We start from the raw sequence: 9,368 nt of genomic DNA on the forward strand, positions 1-9,368 counted from the left end.
GGAAAACTTGGGTTTTCCTGACGTGACGGGACAGAGCAATGCAATGGCCCGTGTTCTCTGTTCCCCTACCCCTACCCCACCCAGACTCGCCCTGTCTCCTCCACAGCTCCACCCATCAGACCAGTTCTCCAGCTTTGTGTAAGAGTATCCACTGGAGGGGCTGAGAAGGAGCGGGGGGAGCCTTAAAGCTGGGCAGTCTGGTGCTGAATGCAGCTGGGTGGAACCAGACAGAACAGTAGGGCATCTTAAGAAGGGCTGCTCTACGGCCCTCGTGTGGATCAAGAGAAACAAGCGAAGGGCTTCATTTATTCTGACCCGTCTTGGAGACAGAAAGTACCTCCTCTTACCACCTGTGTATCCCCCATTTCCCCTTTGTCAGGCAGTTAAGCAGCCTGCTTTTCTTGGGGGTGAGGGGTCACCTCAACCTCAATTTTGAGGTTTCAGTGGGGAACTCCTACCCCCTCCTTCCCCACTCCTCTGTGAGGCTCAGTGGTCAGCACCACTGTCCAGGTCAGAGTTTGGCTCTGGGAAAGCCGATGCCTGGAGTGTGCTGGGGCCACTACGAGGGAGGCTGCTGTTAGCCAAGCCGGCGGCTAAGCTGCGGAGTGTGACCTGGGATGCGAACCATGTGGCCCTCAGGGGCTGCCATGTGATGGGAATCCAGGGGTGACTGGTTTCAGTCATTATTAAGTTCCTTAGTATCTCTGACTAGCTCATTTGTGCTAGGGTTTTGCCCCTTGCCACCAAGAGTTTCCTAATTCAGTGCTATTTCAACCACAGTCGCTTTGGGGACTGAGTCATGTGACTGAAATATACCTCTCGCAGCTTCCTCTCATTGATGCTATGCTCTTGGAACCAACAGAAAAAATCTCTCCCCTCAGACCCATGGCTCCTGTCAGTTTCTCTCTCCCTCTTCTCCAGGCAACCCCTGCCAGTTCCTTTAGGCTCTGCTGGTGTCTACTCAAAGAACACACAAAGTCAACGATCAGGTGTCAATTTACGTCCTGAGAAGGGTATGGGGTTCCTTTCTTGAGTTGATTTCTTCCCTTTGGGATAAAGACTAGTTGAAGCTCCTCAGTATTCACTTAAATTAAAAAAGGCCCCGAGCAAGCAGGGCCACATGAACCACTCAAAGGGCTGTTCCTACCTGCAAGTCATAGCAGCGCGACCCAAGTCATTTACTATTCACTTACGTGTAAGTTTGCAGATAACGTACTTTAATCTTTTCTTAAGTTACAGGAAACTGTTTTTCCAGTGTTCTCTTGAATAAGATTGCTCTTGCCCACTTCTCACTGGCCTTCTGCTCTGCTTTTAAGAGGGGAAGGAAGGCGAGGGTGTGCCAGGGCGCTGACCAACGCATCATTAGTGCCACGACAGAACAAGCATAGGGACCACTGGACTGGACGAGAAGCCCCTGGAGGACAGGATTGGGTCTTATCTGCCCTCGTGTTTGCAGAGCCTGGTTCAGAGCCTGGCAAGGTAGGTGCTCAATATATGAGTCACGAATGAATGATGAACAAACGGATGAATGACGAGTGTACATTCTTGGGGCAACAAGGAGGGTAACCTGACAAGGGTATGGGCACCTTGGGTCACGTGAGAAGGTGGCAGTAGACGATACTGTGGAGTCACAGAATGAAGAGCCCTGTGTGTCAGGCAAGAGCGTTGGTCAGGATGAGCCTGTACGGGGGCAGGAGAACTGAGCCGCGGCATTAAGACCCCAGAACCCTAACCCCAGTTCTACCACTAACTCAGTCTGTCACTTCCCCCCTCAAAGGCTTCAGTTCCCTCTCAGATAAGATGAGTCAATCAGAACGTGATCTAAGAATTGATCACATCTAGAATTGAGATCTAAGACTTCCAAGCATCTAGTAGGACACAGGGCACCATCGGCGGCATCACATCAGCCTGTGCGCCAGGGTTCCCTGTACACTATCTGGAACATGATGCCCCATTGCTTTGTGTGTTCATCTTCCTCCTCCAGCCTGACCATTCTCCAAGTGAAAGACTATCATATTGTTTATGTACCTCTATGACAGCTTAGCCTATCAATAAATTGAGGATTATAAACTGGCAGCCTATGGACTCCATCCAGCCTGTAGAAGTATTTAGTTTGGCTGTTTTCACAAAGGATGTTGCTGGCAGCATAATGACATCCCAAAGACGTTCACATCCTAATGCCTAGAATCTGTAACCTAACAACTTACGTGGCAAAGGGGATTTCGCAGATGTGATTAATTTTTTTAAATAGCAAGATTATCCTGGATTATTTGGGTGGTCCCAATGTAATCACAAGGCATAGAAAATGGAAGGGGAAGACAGAATCAGAACCAGAGAGATGGCCTCATGAGAGACTCGATCGTCCATCACTGGCTTTGAAGATGGAGGAAGGGGCCATGGGCCAAGGAATACAGGTGGCCCCTAGAAACTGAAAACAAATTCTCTCCTAGAGGCTCCACAAGGGACACAGCCCTGATAACATGCAGATTTTAGCTCAGCGAGACCCATTTCAGACTTCTGACCTTTAGATAATAAATCTATATTGTTTTAAGCCACTAAGTCTGTAGCAGTTTGTTATAGAAAACCAACACAGGAGAAAAATTTGAAAGCCTTAGGCAAGGCAGACACCCCCTCCCCAGTCAGGCCTATTACTTCTGATTGTTCACCACTAGGCTTAATTTGCTTGTTTCTGCTACATGTGTGGCCCCTGCTTGAGCGGCTCTCATCATTCAAGTTACTAATTGAAGAGTAAGAACACATGTCTGGATATCAGAAGATTGTGGGTCCTCAATTCTTCCAATCACCAGCGAGAGGACTGTGGACTGGTCGTTTGACCTCATTTGGTCCCCCTTTCCTTGTCAACAGAATCAAGGGGTGGTACTAGACCATCTCCAAGGACTCATACTCTAGTGGATCGTGGTTCTATCGCTGATTAGTGATGGTTCGCTACCCTATCACCAGCATGTCATTTGGGTTTCGATGCTGCAGTGACTACTGCTGTCCTGGTGATGGGGATACGAGTGGTTCCCAGCATCTTCTCTGGCCACTCTGGGTGGTGGCAGTCACAGATGTTCACTGAGTGTCTGCCCCAGCAGCACCTGCACAGCCTGGGAAAAACAAGGACTCAGACCCCGATCCCTGAACTTGTTGTGTGGATGTAGTGACCGAAGAGGCCAATGACCATATCTAAATTCTCTGTAGCACCAGAGGCATTACATTGGTTAAAGGCAATTAAATAATTGAGCAATCTATCATTAACAAATTCCGTCTGTTGTTCTATACACAGGCAAGGAATGGAAGCTCTTCCACTGTCTGCCCCTTGGCTTTCCTATCTCCCCTATTCCCTGACATCCCAAGGTATGGACATTGATCCTATACCTTGGTCTTCACTGCTGTGTGATCCTATACTTGTCGTTATTGCTTCTCTTCCTTCCTAGTAGAAAGAGCAGTATGTATTAAAGAGGAGCAATGGGTTTTTTTCTCCACTGGACTTAGACCAGGGAAGGAAGGTTGAGAGAGAGACGCAGAACACAGAATACTCTAGGTGGTGGGAAATGTGGGTAAGAATGTCCCCAACCTCAGTTCAAAGCATCGACGTGACATTTTCCCACTTGGAGGGAATTTCTACCTTAGGCGGCTTGATCAGCTGTGCTGGGGGTGGGGCTTGAATTTCTTGCTAAGTAAGAGTCTTTCCCAGTAAAGGTTTCTTTTTTTTTTTTTTTTTTTTTTTTTTTTGTTTGCTTGCCTCTCATCATTGTGGCCTCTCCCGTTGCACAGCACAGGCTCCGGACGCGCAGGCTCAGCGGCCATGGCTCACGGGCCCAGCCGCTCCGCGGCATGTGGGATCTTCCCGGACCGGGGCACGAACGCGTGTCCCCTGCATCGGCAGGCGGACTCTCAACCACTGCGCCACCAGGGAAGCCCAGGTTTCTTATTTTTTAACGGCCTTGATTTTTTGATAGGTAAAATCCTATCTTATAAAAAGGGAAAATGTCCCTTACTGTCATTTACAGGCAGTAAAATGAGTGAGATTCTAGTTCAGTGGCCATCACCCCTTCAGGATGCAGCTCCCCAGCCCATTCTGAAGGGCTACCAGATTTCCTGCCAAGAGTAGATTGTGAAGAATAGGAAATTCCAGGTTTCTAGAGGTACAACTCACAGCATCCATGGAAAAGACAATTTCATCTTCTTACCCTGGGACCCTACATGCTTATATACTGAGAAGGGAATCTACAGAGAAAATCTACAAGAGAGAAGAGGCGTTCATAGCCCCAAGCTTTTTTCATCACTGCTGCAGTAGGGGGTGACTCTCCTGTCTGTGAACGGATTGTAAAATAGACATCATTGGCTTTATGGTTTCTGATTTGAATTCATTTCTGAATGAAGCCCACATTCCACTATACCAGGAGGAAATGTAACCTTAGGGCTCCTTCTCTAACCTGTGATGTGCCTTCATTCTGGATTCCAGCAAAATCTAGAGTGGGAGTGAGACACCTACTGTCCAGGCCCACCTGGGGCCACGGTCTGGTGGTCTCTGCCGCTTGTGTCCCACGCTTGCGGCACAGAATTTTTTGACAAGGGTGCCCGTGGCCCTTTTGCCTAAATACACCCCTCTGGAGTCCTGCTGCCCCCAAGGTATTTCCCAGGGCTTTGTTCCTGCAGTGCCTGGACCCACCGTCCTCTCTTCTCTCACTCCCACTCCGAGAGAGTAGCCTTTCTCCAGTGTGACAGTGAATCTCTAAGCTAACCGACTCCAAGATATCCTCTTCGTATCAGCAAATCCTCTTCTCCCTCTTAACTCTTCTCAGACCCCCCGGAATCAGACTTTTGGCAAACAAAAGCTAGAAAGACTTCTAAGTCACCTTCACTTTCCAGCCTGCCTTATACCTCCTAAGGACCACGGAATAGACTCTCAGTTTGTGTGACGGAAGGAGAAAAAAACATGGAGGAAAAAAAGAGCCGAATACCATAAAACAGTATCTAGCCACAGTAGGCACTCTTTATAACTGGTAACCCCAGAAAAGGTTGCCAACTCTCACCTCTTGAAAGGCGAGTGTGCTGTGAACACACCTTCCCAGAGCCTCATTGCTTTCCCAGCACCAAGAACACAAAAGAGGGACTCAGTACGTGTTTGTTCTTTCTTCTCTCCTACTGGCATTATAACTCAAAAGATTGAATTTAAAAGTTTTCTGTTCAAAGAACTAAATTTCTCCTCTCCTGTTTCTTACTGTTTTACTGTGTAACACAACACCCCTCAGCTTTGTCAAGTTTCAAAATTCTATACACTACGTCAAGAATTCATCTCCTTTGCTTTGAGCTAAAAATATCTGTTCATCGTGTTCCATTTTTTCCATTTTAATAATGCTCTTATTTAACCCAGTATATTAAAAGTTATCATTTCAACATGTAATCAATATAAAATTATTAGAGATTTTACCTTTTTCTTGGTATTATGTTTTTGTAATCCAGTGCGCGTTCTAACTTATGACACATCATCATCTGGACTAGCTACTTGTAGTTAGTGGCTATTTCAAATGTTAAAAAAACAAAAAACCACTGACAGCCCGAGAAATTGATCTGGGTTATCTTGCTTAACCTAATGTACTAGGTACAGTGCTCAGAATGGAAGCACAATGGCTCAGAAATAGAATTAATAAGCTACTGGGCACGGACACATCAGTGAGATACCTGTTACAGAAACAGTAAGATAGAGGAGGGATACAGTAAGTAAAAATAAGAATTTCTAACCGAAAGACCTCCATTTGTGATTTACATAGAGATTTCAGAGTATCATGTAGAAGGTGTCAGGGAATTCAGAGTTCAGTCAGAGAGAAGGTTCAAACTCTGAAGTGCTTTGCACAGAAAGACAAATGGATTGTTTCAACACTACAGTCAGTCAGTTGTTTGGAATTTGAAATGGATTTTCGTAAAAACTTTATCAACGACAGTTTGCTTCCCAGGCGAGCCCAGAGATAATATGATTTTAATAGAGAAGAAAACCTAAGCAAGTGGTCAGCTTCATTCCTGTTTGTTTAGCTTTGAGATCTGAAAAAATATTGGACTTTCAGAGGCTTGAGACATTTAGGGAATTGGCTTTTTATTACGTCCATTTTTACTTCCTTCTTTGTTCTTAATGCTGTAGCATTATTGCCAATAATCTGAGGGGTCATCAGCCACAGTCACAGCCAGTGGAATAGGGCTCAAAACAGAAGAAAAAAGGACAATTTTTAAAGAAACTGAGGTAATCTGACAGGCAGTCAAAGAGAAATGGGAAAGAACAAAGGAATAAAAGAGAGAGACATGTTTGTGCTAAAGAGGTTTCCCAAGGTATCGCTAGTAGAGCTGAGAAATGAGGAGAATGTGCAGAATTACCCCAAAAAGGAGGCAGGACAGACGTATGCAGAAATCAAAATCAAAATGTCTCCCGGGAGGTGAGTGAAAGAAGCAGGTTGGGTACAAAAGAATAGGAAATACTAGAGACTGAGGCAAACTACAGAGTTCAGGAAATGCTAATTTAATTTTTTTCGAAGTATCAGAGAGTCAAAGCGAATCCAAATGTAAGCTGAGTTTTGTCTGCTGGCCACCTTTCGGGATCTTTGGCACAGATAATAAACGCAGGACATCTGGAGTCAAGCTGTATGGTTTCACCTCCCTGCTTCATCACTTAGTGGTTCTGTGATCTGTTTTCCTTGTCTATATAAGACTGTTCCTACTTCACAGGCTTGTTGTGAAAATTATGTAAGCTACCATAGGTAAGGGGCTCTGTACAGGGCCCAGCAGGCCTCTAGTAAGTGCTCAGTAAGCATCCTCTAGAATGTAATCCCCTTGTCAATCAGTCTGTTGCTGTATCCCCAGTGCCTACCGTAGCGTCTGGCACACAGCAGGTACTCAATACTTATGAGATGACTGAATAGTTAGATGACTGAATAGATGAAGGGAAGAGAAGTGATGATAGGAAGGGATGCAGAGTTATAAAGTTCTCCCCACAGACGATGAGGCACTTCAGGTTAGAGTGATTCCTAGGCTCTAACCTGACTACACAGTATAATGACTTCATGAATCCCAAAACATTTAGAACTAGAATGCAGTGCATCTGACTTCTGCTCTGTGACGGTTAGCTTTAGGTGTCAAATTGACCAAGTCATGAGATGACTAGACATGTGATTAAACATTATTTCTTAGTGCATCTGCAGAGGGGGTTTCTGGAGAGATGAGCGTTGGACTGAGTCAGTTGGGCTGAGTAATGTAAATTGCCCTCCCCAGCGTTGGAGGTGGGAGGGGCCATCATCCAATCTGTCAAGGGTCTGAATAGAACAAAAAGGCAGAGGAAGGTTGAACTTGTTCTCTGCCTGACTGCATGAGCCGGGACATCAATCTTCTCCGGCCCTCAGCACTCCTGCTTCTCAGGCCTTTAGACTCAGACTGGAAGCTACACCATTGGCTCTCTGGCTCTCAAGCCTCTGAACTACACCACCAGCTCTCCTCAGTCTCCAACTTGCACATGGCAGATCATGGGACCTCTCAGCATCCTTAATCACGTGAACCAATATGTTATAATACATAACTTCCTGAATTTTTACAGATCGATAATCTACTGGTTGTTTCTCTGGAGAACCCTGACTAATACATAGTCCAACACTTTCATTTTAGAAATAAGGAAACCAAGACCCAAAGAGACTAAACCAGGTGTGCAAACCAGGTAGCCACGATGAGGAAGTAACTTTTTGTATTTCTGTGTGCTTCAAAATGCTCTTTGGCATCAGGGAGATGCAAATAAAAACCACAATGAGCAATCATCTCACACCTGTCCGAATGGCTATCAACAAAAAGACAAGTGTTGGCAAGAATGTGGGGAAAAAGGGTACGCTTGTGCACTGTTGGTGGGAATGTAAATTGGCGCAGCCACTATGGAGAACAGCACGGAGTTTCCTCAAAAAACAAACAGAACTACCATATGATGCAGCAGTCCACATCTGGGCATTTATCCCAAGCAAGGGAAAACTCCAACTCGACAAGATATGCAGCCCCACATTCACTGAAACATTATTTACAATAGCCAAGGTATGAAAACCACCGACATGTTCATCAGCGGGTGAACAAAGAAATCTGGCAGCTATATATATATATACATATACACACATATACATACACACACACACACACACACACACAATGGAATATCATTCAGCCATAAAGAGAAGGAAATCATAGCATTTGCAACAACATGGATGGACTTTGAGGGCATTACGTTAAGTGAAGTCAGACGAGACAAATACCCTATGATCTCTCTTATGTGCGATCTAAAAAAAAAACCCACAAAACAGAAACCCAACCTCAAGCTCACAGATATGGAGAAGAGACTGGTGGTCGCCAGAGGCTGGGAGGAGGCGGTAATGCATGAAGGGAGTCAAAAGGTAAAAATAAAGAAAAAAAAACTTGGAGTATGATTAATCCAGAGACTATCAGGTCCTGGAAAATTTGATTTATGGAGATAAGACTCATGGTAGGTTGGGGTCTACTGGAAGTTAATAGTAAGTACTGGTACCGTGTAATAACCATTTTTTTCAGAGCCACTGACGTACATTCTGTGATCTGATATAATCCTTCCATCAATAAATACATATAGCATATTTTTATCTGGCCTAACAAATGTTATCAACAAATTTGTGTATTCTTTGAGCATCTCCCCCAAGATCACAGTTGCCAGGGCTTTTTTTTTTTGCATGATTAGTGATTTCACTTGGCAATTGTTTTCCATGATATTGCACTGTGTTGTCAGTTACTTGGGGGAAAAAATGCTCTTATAGGAACTTGGCCTCTGAACAACATAAGCAACACGAACCAGATTTACCCTCCCACCTGATAAAACTAAAAAAGTAAAGTATGTATCACAGTGGTTTCCAAGACTTGGACATCAGGCAAGTAAGCACAGTGACCTAAAGAGGTTGGGGAGGAGGGGTATGAGGGGAGCCCTACAACTGTCCTGGTTTACTGCCGTGAGTTTCAGGCCACGGCACAGGGAGAGGGAACCCAGACAGAGCCCAGTAGACTCCCTGGGTGGAGAAAACAGAGCAGAGTCTGGGGAGACCAAGGCAGTTCAACTTTGCTGGATAGAGTGCTGGAGAGGAGAATGTTCCAAGAGAGAGGGCTGACGAGGGTCCTCCTCGCGTATTCAGCTCACTACTCACATGCATGTGATGAAATTGTTGGAGGCTGAGAAAAGAACCACCTGAAAGAATTAGAGTAATATTCCTACAAGCCAGACTGGAAAAAAATCTCAAAATTCATGGGGCACTGAGTAGAGTACTGAAAAAGTCTGCCTCGGTAATAATAAATAATTGACTCTAGACAAAACACTGCTTTGGTCT

General features: G+C 45.2%; 1 long non-coding RNA gene across 1 annotated transcript; it reads left to right on the top strand.

Moving 5' to 3' along the window:
* The first annotated feature begins 244 nt into the window (after nucleotides 1-244).
* On the top strand, nucleotides 245-4,840 carry LOC113629465 (uncharacterized). Its single transcript, XR_003436554.1, has 2 exons — nucleotides 245-3,702; nucleotides 3,927-4,840. It is a non-coding gene; the product is annotated as an uncharacterized LOC113629465 (long non-coding RNA).
* Nucleotides 4,841-9,368: the final 4,528 nt, after the last annotated feature.

This window comes from Aethalodelphis obliquidens, unplaced genomic scaffold (genome assembly GCF_003676395.1).
Source record: "Aethalodelphis obliquidens isolate GAN/ISIS:26980383/991018 unplaced genomic scaffold, ASM367639v1 scaffold27, whole genome shotgun sequence".
NCBI lineage: Eukaryota > Metazoa > Chordata > Mammalia > Artiodactyla > Delphinidae > Aethalodelphis > Aethalodelphis obliquidens.